This window comes from Balaenoptera borealis (genome assembly GCF_965194805.1).
Source record: "Balaenoptera borealis genome assembly, chromosome: 11".
Taxonomy (NCBI): Eukaryota; Metazoa; Chordata; class Mammalia; order Artiodactyla; family Balaenopteridae; genus Balaenoptera; species Balaenoptera borealis.
The window spans coordinates 101,770,468-101,784,710 of NC_138868.1; positions in this window are offsets into that span (position 1 = coordinate 101,770,468).

Consider the following 14,243-nt stretch of genomic DNA (forward strand, 5'->3'; position numbering starts at 1 on the left):
CCATCAAGGCTTTGCAAATAAGAAAAGGAGATAAATTAATCCTGGTGCAGTTGTTTAAAGTACACACGCTGGCTGCAGAGTCCTCTTCCCCCAGTCCAGCCCCAGCCAATTCATCCACGCACTGAGTCCCAAATGTTTTAGTCCCCAACGAGATGAACAAGACCAGGACTAGGAGTAGAGTTTGTATCAATACTTGTCTCCTGTGCATTTCTCTACAGAAGGTGCAGTTGTTTTCTACACTGGCCTTTGCCCAGAAACAAGCCAGATGATAGTTCGACTTCCACTCTGACAAATGCTTTAACCTGTTGCCAAAGAGTTGGGAACTGCACAATTCTGACAATTCCATTTCTTTCATGATGCCTTCTCTAGTTTCTCAGAGGAAGGCTAACAAAATCCCTTGCATGCCTAGTTTGAAAGTAAAATTACCTGTGACTACTTTACTTTCCACCCAAAATATATTTGCCCTTGTTCCTCAATCTAAAATGCATTTCCCGGGCTTCCCTGGTGGCACAGTGGTTGAGAATCTGCCTGCCAATGCAGGGGACACGGGTTCGAGCCCTGGTCTGGGAGGATCCCACATGCCGCGGAACAACTAGGCCCGTGAGCCACAACTACTGAGCCTGCGCAACTGGAGCCTGTGCTCTGCAACGAGAGGCCGCGATAGTGAGAGGCCCGCGCACTGTGATGAAGAGTGGCCCCCGCTTGCCACAACTAGAGAAAGCCCTCGCACAGAAACGAAGACCCAACACAGCCAAAAATAAATAAATAAATATTAAAATGCATTTCCCATATCTATACATTATGTAAAAATTTTCCTTTCTAATTCCTTTTTAAAGGATCAGATTTACACCTAACTTTTACTAAGCCCTGTATATTCCAATCATTGCCGTTTGTCAGAGGTTGTGAGCAACCAGATGCCAGAGACACAGATAACATGGTTCCCTTTTGTCAACAGCCAGCAGAGCAAAAAGATGCTTTAGAGCTTATTTATCATGTCATCCTAGTGATCCCTTAAATTTTTGTAACACAAGTTTAAAAAATAGTTTCCTGCCTATGATATCATATCATCATTCTTCATTTAACAAATATTCATCAATATCTGCTCATAACGGGTGCCATGCAAGACATTCATAGGGGTTACAATGGTAGACAGGCGAAATATAGTCTCTGCCCTCATTTAATTTACATTCACTGAATGTTTATTTAGCTCCCATAAGGTTCTGGACACTCTGTGCTGGTAATACATTTAGAGAAGGTTATAATTTTCTTCATTTTATAGAAGAGAAACCTGGGACACAGAAAGGTTAAGTGACTTTCTCCAGCCCAATGTTAGCTGTGGGTGCAAGGGATGTAACAAATATCAGGTATTATGTCAGAGGCTGACCAAAGCCCAGATAACCAGAGATAGAGCATATCAATGATAATTAGCCTCCAAACCAAGGACATAAATAAGTTATGATGCCTTGCATCCCAGAAAGAATATAGGACTAGCAATTGTGATTTGGATTTAGGTTCCATCTTATCATTTCCTAATGCATTGAATAAGGTTAGCAGTTTTTAAAGTGCTACTCAGAGTCCTGGGGTCCTAAGGAAATAACCTACGAGTCTTTGAGGGGATTCGAGGGAGGGCGAGTTGGCTCCAGGCTCAAAGCTTCGAGCTGTTTTAAATATACTGAAGTACTATGTGTAACTGTGCTTTTAAAAGAAAAAGAATTTTTAAAAAATAAATTTGGAAACCAATTAACTGGATTATATCTAAAAGTTCTTTTTTAATTCTGACCATCTATAACTCAGTAATCTTTTCATCATTATGAGGTAAGAGTCCGTTTCTTCTCTATTCGAGATGGTTATCATGGGGCACCATTCCCAACTGATTGATCAGTATGGTAGATTCTAGAGTCTTATTACCTAAAATGTGGTTCATATGTCAGCAGCACTGGCATTACCTGGAAGCTTCTAACAAATCTCAGATTCCAGAACTCCTGAAGCAGATTTTGAATTTTACTGAGATCTCCAGGTGACTTGATGAACATTAAAGTTTAAGAACCACTGATCTAGCATGAAATAACGCCATTTGCAGCAACATGGCTGGAACTAGAGATTGTCATAGTGAGCGAAGTAAGTCCGAAAAAGAAAGACAAATATCATGTGATATCGCTTGTATGTGGAATCCAAAAAAAATGGTACAAATGCACTTATTTACGAAACAGAAATAGAGTCACAGATGTAGAAAACAAACTTCTGGTTACCAAGGGGGAAAGGGCGAGGGAGGAATAAATTGGGAGATTGGGATTGACATATACACACTACTATATATGAAATAGATAACTAACAAGGAGCTACTATATAGCACAGGAAGCTCTACTCAATATAATGACGTATATGGGAAAAGAATCTAAGAAAGAGTGGATATGTGTATATGTATAACTGATTCACTCTGCTGTACAGCAGAAACTAACACAACATTGTAAATCAACTATACTCCAATTAATTTAATTAACTGTACTCCAATTTTTAAAAAAAGAACCACTGATCTAGAAGATATTGGAATCTTTCTTCATTGACTAACATCACTGAACCCCATTCTCCTCTCTATGGTTTGTAGCAGAAAGTTTAGGATGGCTGGTCACTCCTGTCCTGTCTCATCTCTCCATGGCTCCAAGGGAAAAGGCAGAGTTAGTATTTGCCATTTTTGCCCATATCCTAACTTACAACTTAACAGTCACCATCTGCCAACTTATCCTTATAAATGGTCCCCCCATACCCATGACCATTTAGAATGTCAGGGATATTGAAAGCAGTTCTTCTCTAGTAGAGAGCTGGGGCCCCTTTGATGAGATCATCTTTCCAATCCAGTCCAATCCTGAGACTCACTAATTCTATAATACAGACATTCATAACAAAAAACTCTCAGATCCTTTACAAATTGCCCCAGGCTTGTCCATGTGTTATTAAAGTTGGGCTGAGTAATAAACGCTATAAATGTCCTAGGAGACAGCACTCATGCCCAGTGAGCATGACATCCCATAATAGACCTATTTGGCTTGTTACCCTGGCGCCTCTCTCCACCCTGATCTCTGGAAACCAGAGAAAGGCAAACATCAGAATGTCAATCCAAAGGCACAGACATGAGTATAAGATGCTTTGCTTGGAGAGTTTTCATAAGATCATATTTCTGGCCAGATTCCTATTACTTCTGAGTTGTAGTCGGGAGGTGATTTTTTTCATTAGCATTTCTCTTCCCAGAAGGAAAACATTATCTCCCAAATAAAATTCAAGTGAACTAAATCGCTTCCAACCTCAGCATCATTTCAGGTTTGGTGTCATTTGTAGATTAAAGATTGAGTCCTATTTAATCTGCTCAAGTTCCATTCCTAATAGGAAAAATGCCAAGAAACAAAGAAAAGATGCGTCCCATTTTTCAGAAGGAATCGCCTTCTATGTTTTAGACTGATCATAAAGCAGTTCAATTCATAAGAAAATAAGAAAAACACACCCTAGCACTGGTAGACAGTTCCTGCTAAGTGCCCAATGCATAATTATCTGAAACACATCTAGGGCTAAATGTTGTTGGGTGAACTCGTTACAATATCTACCTAGTAATTGAGAGCTATCATGGTGGACTATGGAGAATCAGGCAGGATGGAGGAGTGGATTAAAGCTGACTGTAAAAAAAATGGGAAGAATTTCCATCGCAAAAAATAAGAATGGGGATGACTGAGCAGGGAAACTAGTGTGAGAAAAGGCATGCAGGTAGGAAAGCACCTCATCTTCCGCCATCCTGGAGCAACAACAAAGCTTTCACCCTGCTTGGAACAGAGGTTTTATGCATAGAATATGTTCAGTGACAAATTTGGAAAGAAAGAGCAGGAGCCCTGAATTGCATATATAGGAATGTGGATTTTATTCCATAACCAACAAAGAGCTCAGATGCATTTTTGAGCAGCTGAAAGGAAATCCATAGGAAAATTTAATTTCTGGTAGTTTGTAGGATAAACTGGAATAAGGAGGTACTGATGAAAGAGAGGAAATTTTAGAAGTAATTGCTATAAACAGAGCCCCATGTTTACATTTAACAATCATTAATAAGCAGTCCTTGTATGGGGAGGGGGTGTTCATAAGAGGGAATCCAAGGTAAACGGCATCATTATTTCTGAGGAGTGTTCCTTGTACATAATGTAGCTGAGGATCCTGGATTTGAACTTAAGACACCAGCTTTAGGTCATTTTCTTCATTTAAGTTGGTCAAATCCAAGTAGCAAGCACTCTTGTGGGCATTACAAAGGTACCATCTGGAATCTCAGAACACAGTTTAACAGTAGGAAGCTTAGAGGCTATTTTGTCCAATGACTTCATTTTGTGGATATGGACAGAGCCCCCAAACAACAACAGACAAAATTAACAGTACTTAAAATGCAGGAACCTCTAAGAGTTTTATAGTGCCTGGCCTTACATTTAGGTCTTTAATCCATTTTAGGCTTATTTTTGTGTACAGTGTTAGGAAGTGTTCTAATTTCATTCTTTTACATGTAGCTGTCCAGTTTTCCCAGCACCACTTATTGAAGAGGCTGTCTTTTCTCCATTGTATATTCTTGCCTCCTTTATCAAAGATAATGTGACCATATGTGTGTGGGTTTATCTCTGGGATTTCTACCTTGTTCCATTGATCTATATTTCTGTTTTTGTGCCAGTACCATACTGTCTTGATTACTGTAGCTTTGTAGTATAGTTTGAAGTCAGGGAGCTTGATTCCTCCAGCTCTGTTTTTCTTTCTCAAGATTGCTTTGGCTATTTGGGGTCTTTCGTGTTATAAAACTCTTAGAGGAAAACATAGGTAGAACACTCTATGACTTAAATCACAGCAAGAGCCTTTTTGACCCGCCTCCTAGAGTAATGGAAATAAAATCAAACATAAACAAATGGGACCTAATAAAACTTAAAAGCTTTTGCACAGCAAAGGAAAACATAAACAAGATGAAAAGACAACCCTCAGAATGGGAGAAAATATTTGCAAATGAAGCAACTGACAAAGGATTAATCTCCAAAATTTACAAGCAGCTCATGCAGCTCAATATCAAAAAAACAAACAACCCAATCCAAAAATGGGCAGAAGACCTAAATAGACATTTCTCCAAAGAAGATATACAGATTGCCAACAAACACATGAAAAGATGCTCAACATTACTGATTAGAGAAATGCAAATCAAAACTACAATGAGGGATCACCTCACACCAGTCAGAATGGCCATCATCAAAAAATCTACAAACAATAAATGATGGAGAGGGTGTGAAGAAAAGGGAACACTCTTGCACTGTTGGTGGGAATGCAAACTGATACAGCCACTATGGAGAACAGTATGGAGGTTCCCCAAAAAACTAAAAAGAGAACTACCGTACGACCCAGCAATCCCACTACTGGGCATATACCCTGAGAAAACCATAATTCAAAAAGAGTCATGTACCACAATGTTCATTGCAGCTCTATTTACAATAGCCAGGACATGGAAGCAACCTAAGTGTCCATCAACAGATGAATGGATAAAGAAGATGTGGCACATATATACAATGGAATATTATTCAGCCATAAAAAGAAATGAAGTTGAGTTATTTGTAGTGAGGTGGATGGACCTAGAGTCTGTCATACAGAGTGAAGTAAGTCAGAAAGAGAAAAACAAATACTGTATGCTCACCCATATATATGGAATCTAAAAAAAAAAAAAAAAAAAAAAAAAATGGTTCTGAAGAACCTAGGGGCAGGACAGGAATAAAGACTCAGACATAGAGAATGGACTTGAGGACACGGGGAGGGGGAAGGGTAAGCTGGGACAAAGTGAGAGAGTGGCAGGGACATATATACACTACCAAATGTAAAAGAGATAGCTAGTGGGAAGCAGCCACATAGCACAGGGAGATCAGCTCGGTGCTTTGTGATCGCCTAGAGGGGTGGGATAGGGAGGGTGGAAGGGAGACGCAAGAATGAGGAGATATGGGGATATATGTATATGTATAGCTGATTTACTTTATTATAAAGCAGAAACTAACACACCACTGTAAAGCAATTATACTCCAATAAAGATGTAAAAGAAAAAAAAATCAAACATAAACAAATGTGACCTAATGAAACTTAAAAGCTTTTGCACAGCAAAGAAAACCATAAAAAAGATGAAAAGACAACTCTCAGAATGGGAGAAAATATTTGCAAACAAAGCAACTGACAAAGGATTAATCTCCAAAATATACAAGCAGCTCATGCAGCTCAATATCCAGAAAACAAACAACCCAATCCAAAAATGGGCGGAAGACCTAAATATCTTCTCCAAAGAAGATATACAGATTGCCAACAAACACATGAAAGGATGCTCAACATCACTAATCATTAGTGAAATGCAAATCAAAACTACAATGAGGTATCACCTCACACCAGTCAGTTATACAGCAGAAACTAACTCAGCATTGTAAAGCAATTACACTCCATTAAAGATGTAAAAAAGAAAAAAAAATGCAGGTACCTAATTCCAAATCCAATGCTCTTTCCACTACACCCAACTCTTTCTTAAATATGCCTCCCCTCAAAGAACTTACACACATTAAAGAAATCCCAAACATTGTCTTTCATGCAAGGAAGTATAAAAGTGCATACTCATCCTATTGTGAGACAAATGGGATAATCTTTCTTAAAAACTGATAGAAGAACAAGTCTGTACATTACGAGAATAAAATTTTCTGGTGGGCTTCAAGGCCAGATAGTCCAAAGCCGTATTTCTCCTTGAGTTTCAGCTTCTTCAGGCAAAGTCTGCCCCAGGAGATTAAAGGAGGAGAGATCTCTTTCTTCAAAAAGAAAGCGTTTACTTCATTTGCCTAATGCTGTCTCCTGTCTGAACAGTGCCCCCAGAAAAGCTAAACCAAAGGATTTGCAATTTGGAGTCACAATATTAAGGGTCCAAGTATTTTAAATAGGTGCAAGAATCAATGCAATAGGTCAGAGCCCTCAAAGGAATGTTCACGAGATCTCGAACAATTAGTCATTTTCTCTGTTAAATCCTTTATGAGAAAGTAAACACACAGTGTTTGGTAACATAACAGAAAGGTAATTACTCATTAAAGCATCTCAACCATGGTCTTAACCCCCCTTTTTTGGCCCAGCTATTATAATATGCATGAACATCAGAAAAGAGTCATCAGGAATGATTCAAAAAGATTTCTATTTTTCCAATATATTTTATTTAGACTAGGTTTTCTACCTACAGATCTTTGTTTCCTCTTTAAAACATTTTCCAAAACCGTTGATTATGCCCCATAACACACTTCAGATGATTAAAATACACTTTTTTAATAAAACCAACAAATGTGAATCAAAATTATGGCATCTTATGGTTTATTGGGATGTTACAGGATGTCAAGCCCAAGCCCTCCATTGGCTGCTTAAATCCCATTATACCTTATCAAGTGGCTCTTCCAGCCTCCACTTGAATACAGTGAATGAGAGGAAACCTACTACTCTCCAAAGTCACCTATCAATCTCATGCATTACCACCCAATGAAAGCCCAAAGCTGCTATCCTGTAGTCTTGCCTTTTGAAATACAGAGACCAAATCTACTCCCTCTTCCATGGGACAGTTCAAGTCAGACACTACCTGAATGTGCACCAGGCACTGTGCTGGGTACTAGACAATAAATAACTGAATGAATGAGGCATGGACCTTGCTTTAGGGATATTTACATTGTAGTGGGGAGACAGATGTGTACTAGTATACTCAGAGTGTTCTGAGGTATAGAACAGGGTACTTAATTCAGATTTGAAGGGTTAGAGGAAGTCAAGTGGACTTTTAAAGACAAATAGGAATTAGCCAAAGAAGTAACTCCCTATAGGAAAAAAATTTAACGACACAAAGAAATGAGAAATACTATGGTATATTCAAGGAACTACAAGTAGAATGATATGAGGGGGGAGTGGTAGGCAATGAGATTAGAGACATAAGCAAGAATCTGATAAAGAGACTTGTATATCAGACCTAAAGGCTTTGAAGTGACTTGAAAAAGAGAATAATAAAATCAAATGTACCTTTTTGTTAGGTTACTCTAGTGGCAGTGTAGAGAAACAAGGGTAGAAGAGGGGAGACCGTTTAAGTTTTGTTGAAACTTTTTGGTGAAAAAATGATGAAAACCTGAGTTCAGTATGTACTAATATGTATATATTTAAGGAATATTTATGAAATAAAATTGACAGGCCTGGATAACTCATTTGATGCAGATGATAAAGGAGAGGTGGCAGTTCATAGATGATTCTGGCTTCTAACTTGAGTAATGAGGTGACTGTTGGTACTGCCAATTGTTGGTATACCAAGAACCAATGAGTTGATGCTGGATTTGTTTGATGTAACTGTAAAATACCAGTTAAGTTGAATGGCTAGTAATTGGACAAGTAAGCAGCTCAGAGGAAAAAAACGAGCTTGGAGAAATAAACCCAGCATGTAAGTGAATAATGAGCTTAAGAGTATGTAAGATCATCCAGGTACAGAACACAGTCTGAGAAACGAGAAGCATAAAATAGAACACTGAGGAACTGTAACATTTAAGATGATTTCCAATAGCTGGAGATAGCCATTGAGGGCCTTCTCTTTTCTAGAATAAACATTCACAGATCTTTCCATTGTCTCTTCTGTTCCATTGCTTCCAAGTATATTTTACTTTGCCAATTTTTCCTCCTAAATGGAATGCTCTCAAATGATACTAATCCATAAACTGGGGACTGGCCCAAGCTGGGACTATCATCTGCATTCTGGATGGCCTAAGGGGGATGAATGGTGAACAAGTCAGCAATATGGGTCTTCCTACTTTCATAATATAGTTCTGTCACTAGAAGGCAGTTTCCTGTGGCGGGGTGGGGCGGTGGTGGTGGGATGAATTGGGAGAGTGGGATTGACATACACTAATGTGTATAAAATGGATAACTAATAAGAACCTGCTGTATAAAAAAGTAAATAAAATAAAATTCAAAAATTCAAAAAAAAAAGAAGGCAGTTTCCCATCCAAGAACTGTACTTCCTAGTCTCCCTCAATAATGAAATGTGAGAGGAAATGACATGTGATATCTCTGGACCAAGGTTTTTATGAAACAGAGGTCCTCTCTCCACTCTTTCTTCCCTCTTCTTCACCTGGATGCAAATGACAGTGAGGCCAAAGCTTAGAGAACTGCCTGGCCCCCACATGGACGGAACCCAGGACCTGGGTTCCCACGTGGAAGAAAACACACAAGACGTGCAATATCTGACTTGGATAGTTAAGTGAGCAAGAATTCAATTTCAATTATGTTAAGCCACTGAGATTTAGGAGTCTTTTTTACAGCAGCTACTACCCTACTACCACACATTTATTGAAATAGCATAAGAAACCATTTATTTTGAAAGAAGGGACATTGTACCAATGTGTGATCACTGAAAACTCCTCATATTGGCAAACTAAGATTTTCCCCATTCTGTAATTCTACATTGCTTTTCTGGATCCAACTGCATAACTTTACATGCATCCCTGTTAAATTTCATCTTAGTAGACTTAGCTGATCTCTGAATATTTTAAATATCCATTTGGAATTTGATTTTTCCAACCAGTGCATTAACTATTTCCTTCAATTCCCTGGCATCTGCAAATTTAATCAAGGTTTCTATCTCTGAAGCATTAATAAAAATAATTGAAAAGTGGGGCTTGGACTAACGTTTCCAGAAATATTCTCGTAACTGCATTCCTTGTGAGCTCTCTACAGACCTTTCCTAACTCTGGCCTCTAATTGGAACCTCCTCTAATTGGAGCACACTTGTATCATCCTACTCAATTACTACTCTGAGTTTTGCAGGACTTGAAGATGAAAGATCAAAAGAATAAAAATGGAATAAAACCACAGGGAGTCTGGTCTCCTTTCCCTCCACCTCCCCCCCCCAGCACAAGCTTTTCACCAGTCCCACATCACCAGTCCCAGATCAGCAGAGGGGCAGTTAGGATGGCCCCTCTGCTGATCTACTCCCAACCCCCGCTACTTATCCTATAGACTCCTCTCTCTCAGTTCTCTTCCTCTAAAACCAATCTGCTTATGTCACTCTCCTGCTAAAGATTTCCAAAGACTTCCCATTAAATCCAAATCCCTTCGTTTCATGTACACAGACCTTTATGACATGGATCCCAACCATCTCCCCAGTCTCGTTTTTTCTTCCCTCCATCATAAACTTCTTGTCATTCACAAAATATGTTAGGTCCTCCCACAAGCCTCTGCCTTGTAAATACTGTTCTCCGGCTTGCACTGAGGTTTCCACTCCTTTCCCGTTCTCCCCCAGGCAGAGTTAGGTGCCTGCTCCTCTGTGCTTTCCCATTTCACCTGCTCAACTTCATTGTTTACAGGTCCTTCCCCCTCCTCTAGCCTGGGAGCATGTTGAGGACAGGGCGGTGGCTTTCATCTGTTTCCCCAGTTCCTAGCACAGTGTGTGCTTCATAGTTGGTACTCGGTAAATATTTGTGGAAATAATGAGTGATGAGAGGAAAGCACAAAGGGTGAGTGAAGGAAAAGGTGGTAAAAGGCAGAAGACAGCACTCCCACGTGGAAACAAATTCAATTTGCCAACGTTTATGCGGTGTTAGGTGAAACATACATGCATTACTGTCCACCCTATCACCATGCAGCTTTAAGAACAATTTTTTCTTTCCAGAATGACAGTCACCATATAGAGACACAGCTTTATTATTACAAGTCTGGACCTACATTGATACACACGATAGATCAGGAAAGTCTCTCTATAGTTAAATATAAACATATTTAAGAAGCACTAAACTCCCTTAATATTTTAATCTTTAACATTAGTTCTAGAATCATCCTCACACCTGGTCAGGTGAAATCAGTGTTACTATTTACTGTAGTTCTTTTAGTAAAATAAAGAATATCAATGAAAAATGTCCAAATACCTAGAAATAAATTGAGTGAGAAGAATAAATCCAGTAATTAATCTGGGAGTACAAAGCAGGGTTGATTTCATTACATAATAGTTTCCAAAGGGAACTAGTTGTCTTCCTTTTGAATCTTGATTAAAGGTGTACATAGGACGGGTATTCTACTAAATGCTCCTTAGGGATTTCTTCCCATGATTTTGGTTTCCCTTGAGTAGTTGGTATGATTAACTGGGCTGGTTTCTTTCATAATTGTCCTGAAGCCCTTTGTATTTTCAAACTGCTTTGCAATTGTTTTTTCGTAGGGCGTCCTTTGAAATGAACCCATTAGGTGAAGTCGTGAGGCAAGCTCAGCTCGGGGAAGCTGGGGTTGGCAAAGCCAGGATAAAGCCATAGAAAGTCTTACTTTTTTAGGGTACTCAGGGTGCTCTTTTCAAAATGTTTTTATTTCCAAAATTAAAAGATGTCCAAAGGAACAGCAAGCCTAGCTTTCCCTCTTTGGACTTAGGATGGGGTTGCCAGATAAAACACAGGATGTCCAGTTAAAATTTGAATTTCCGATAAACAGTGAATAACTTTTTTAGAACAAGTATATCCCATCAATACTAGGAGTCCTCTATTTTCATTGGCTAACTCTGGGAACCCCAACTTAGGAAGACAACATTTTTCACCCCAGAGCTTAACCTTTCTGGGTTGAAATTTCCTCATCTCTAAAAATAAAATATTGTGCTGCATGACCTCTAAATGACTTCTATTGCTAACCAGGCTATGGTACAACATCTTTCCATCATCCAAGATTTACCTAGGTGTGTTATTCCAGTGTCATATAAAGAGAACTGCAATGGAAGAGAAAGACCAGAGTTTGAATCCCATCTCACTAACAATCTATAGTTTCTTTGGCAAATCCTTAGAGGCTCAGATTCTTCAACTACAAAACTGGAGATAATGTATTTATTCTAAGAATCGGATTAGTTAACGTGCAGAGAAGTGCTTCTTTGTCAAGTTGTAAACAAAGGATGACTTATTAGAAAGTTACTCAACTTCTCCCAGAAGTTACTCTCAACCAATGTGGAAATGAGTTATCATGAAACCACACAGCCAAAGACTCTGTTCCCCTATAGGACTCTTAAGTTTTCAAGCTTGGATAAGTTCTCAGAAGGTGCCCATAAGTAGTCGTTTTACCAACTGTGCTCTTTTTATTTCAAGAGACATAGGTTTGAATGTTGGCTCTAAACCTCTCTCTCTTCAAATAATAAATGGGCAAAATAATACCCACTGCACACATTTATTCTGAGAACTGAGGAAATATATACAAAGACCTGGCACAGTTTCTCAAGAGAAATATCAGTTCCTTCCTTTCTCCGTGGTTCTGCTGGATGCCTCGGTTGACGCCCGGCCCCGGGTACAGTCCATCGGTCGGTGGGTGTGTTTAAAGAGTGGGTCTCGGTGTCCATTTCCCCCTGTACCAGGCAGCTCTGTTGTCACAGCCCAGCAGGACAAGGAAGGCCCCCTCCAACCCCTAGACCTCCCCCAGGATGGAGTCTGAGACGCCAACTCATTTTGTGTCCCCTGACCTCTACGGATCCATAGGACAATAATAACCTTCCTTAACCTCAGCCAGATTCAAAGCAGAAAGCAGCAGGAGGAAAGTCGCCTTGACCCAAAGGGGCATCCAGCCTCGCCCACAGCAGACGCAGAATAATGAAGTCCAGACCGACCAAATTCCTCGCCTTTGATGACTGCATAAGCCCTCCCCACACAAGGTCATCCAGCCCCTCTCCCGCTTGCCTCAGACACAGCTCTTCCTCAGCCACGTTTTTCAGGTCACCAGGCCAGTCCTCAATGGGGACAGAAAGATGTCTGCCCTAGGGAATTTCCAACCTGCCCAGGAGTTGTCGGATTCACCCTTTGCAGAAGCCAACTTGCAAAGGGCAGCTCGGCGTTGTGCACACACATCTGTGGTGCAACAGTGACCTCTAGTGGCAGGCTTGCCTCTGGCTGAACAAGGAGGACAAAATGCCTGCACCCGGCTCTCAGGGCAACCCTGTCCCCGCCAGGAGGCTAGCGTGCAGGATGAGAACTTCTTAGGACCACTTTTCCAAAAACCTATGCACAGCATCTTTTTAAAAGTACCAAAGAAACAACCCGAGTTATGGACCAATTAAATCTAACCATGTCACTCCATCACTTACACATTTTAAATGGCCATTGGTCCCTCCACTGACTTCAGGGTAAGGTCTGAACTCCTCAGCACAGCAGACAGGGCTCTTTAGGATCCGGACGTGACTACCTGTCATGTCTTACCACCTCCCCATCCTTTAATACACACCAAACTTCTCCCTAATCCCTGAATGGCCTGTGCTGTTTCCCCTACTTTAAATGACCTCCTTCACTTCTCTGCCTGGTAAGATCCTTTAAGGGCTTCATATCAGAAATTGCTGTCTTGGTGACACCTTCAGTATTGTCTCCTAGCCACTGTGGGATGTTTTCAAAACATACAGCAAGTAGAGCTAATACTAATGTATTTATCTATTCAAGAAACAATAACAGGACAGCTGTTATAAGGTCAGTCACTGTGCTTGGGTGTTTGGAATAAACAGATGAAAGAGGCAAGGTTTCTGACCTCAGAACTGGTTTGTAAACCAGTGGTAAACATGTCGAGAAATAACTGCCGTGCAGTGCTAGTAAGGTGCTATGTGCAAGTTCCGCACTTGGTGTAAGAACAAGGGTTATTACTTCAGCCTGGGCAAAGGGCAGAGACCCAGCCCAAGAGTGAGAGGCTTTGACTGGGTTTTGAAGCATGAGTAGGAGTTAGCCAGGCAGGTGAAAGAATTTAAAAGAGAAAAATGAATGCAGCGTATTTGGGGCATGAAAGTAACTTACACGGAAATAGAAATGTGTTGCGGGCAGGCAACAGTCCAAATCCGCTGGAGCGTGAGTTCTGTGTTGTACAATAGAGGGGTATAGGGCTAAGACGCAGGCTGGGATCAGAAGTCAGGCCCAAGTGTTTAAAATACTTGCTGTGGCAATGAGAAGAATGAAAGCAACATTTAGGAAGAATGAACTGACACAAGAGCTAGCCACAGCATACAGGACAAGCAAAAGGAGATCAAAATCAGGTTTGTGTCTGACACTCGGACACTGTGGGTGTCAAATCCAGTGTGAGAGGCAAAGGCGAAGTCTGTGGGTAAACAGACAGGGGGCACAGGACACTGAAGGAGAAGACTTTACAGCACAAGGGCCATCAATGTAGTCGTGAGTAGGAGCAAAAGTCAAGGTCTCAGGGAATGGGAAGTGCAGGTGGAAACACAGGGA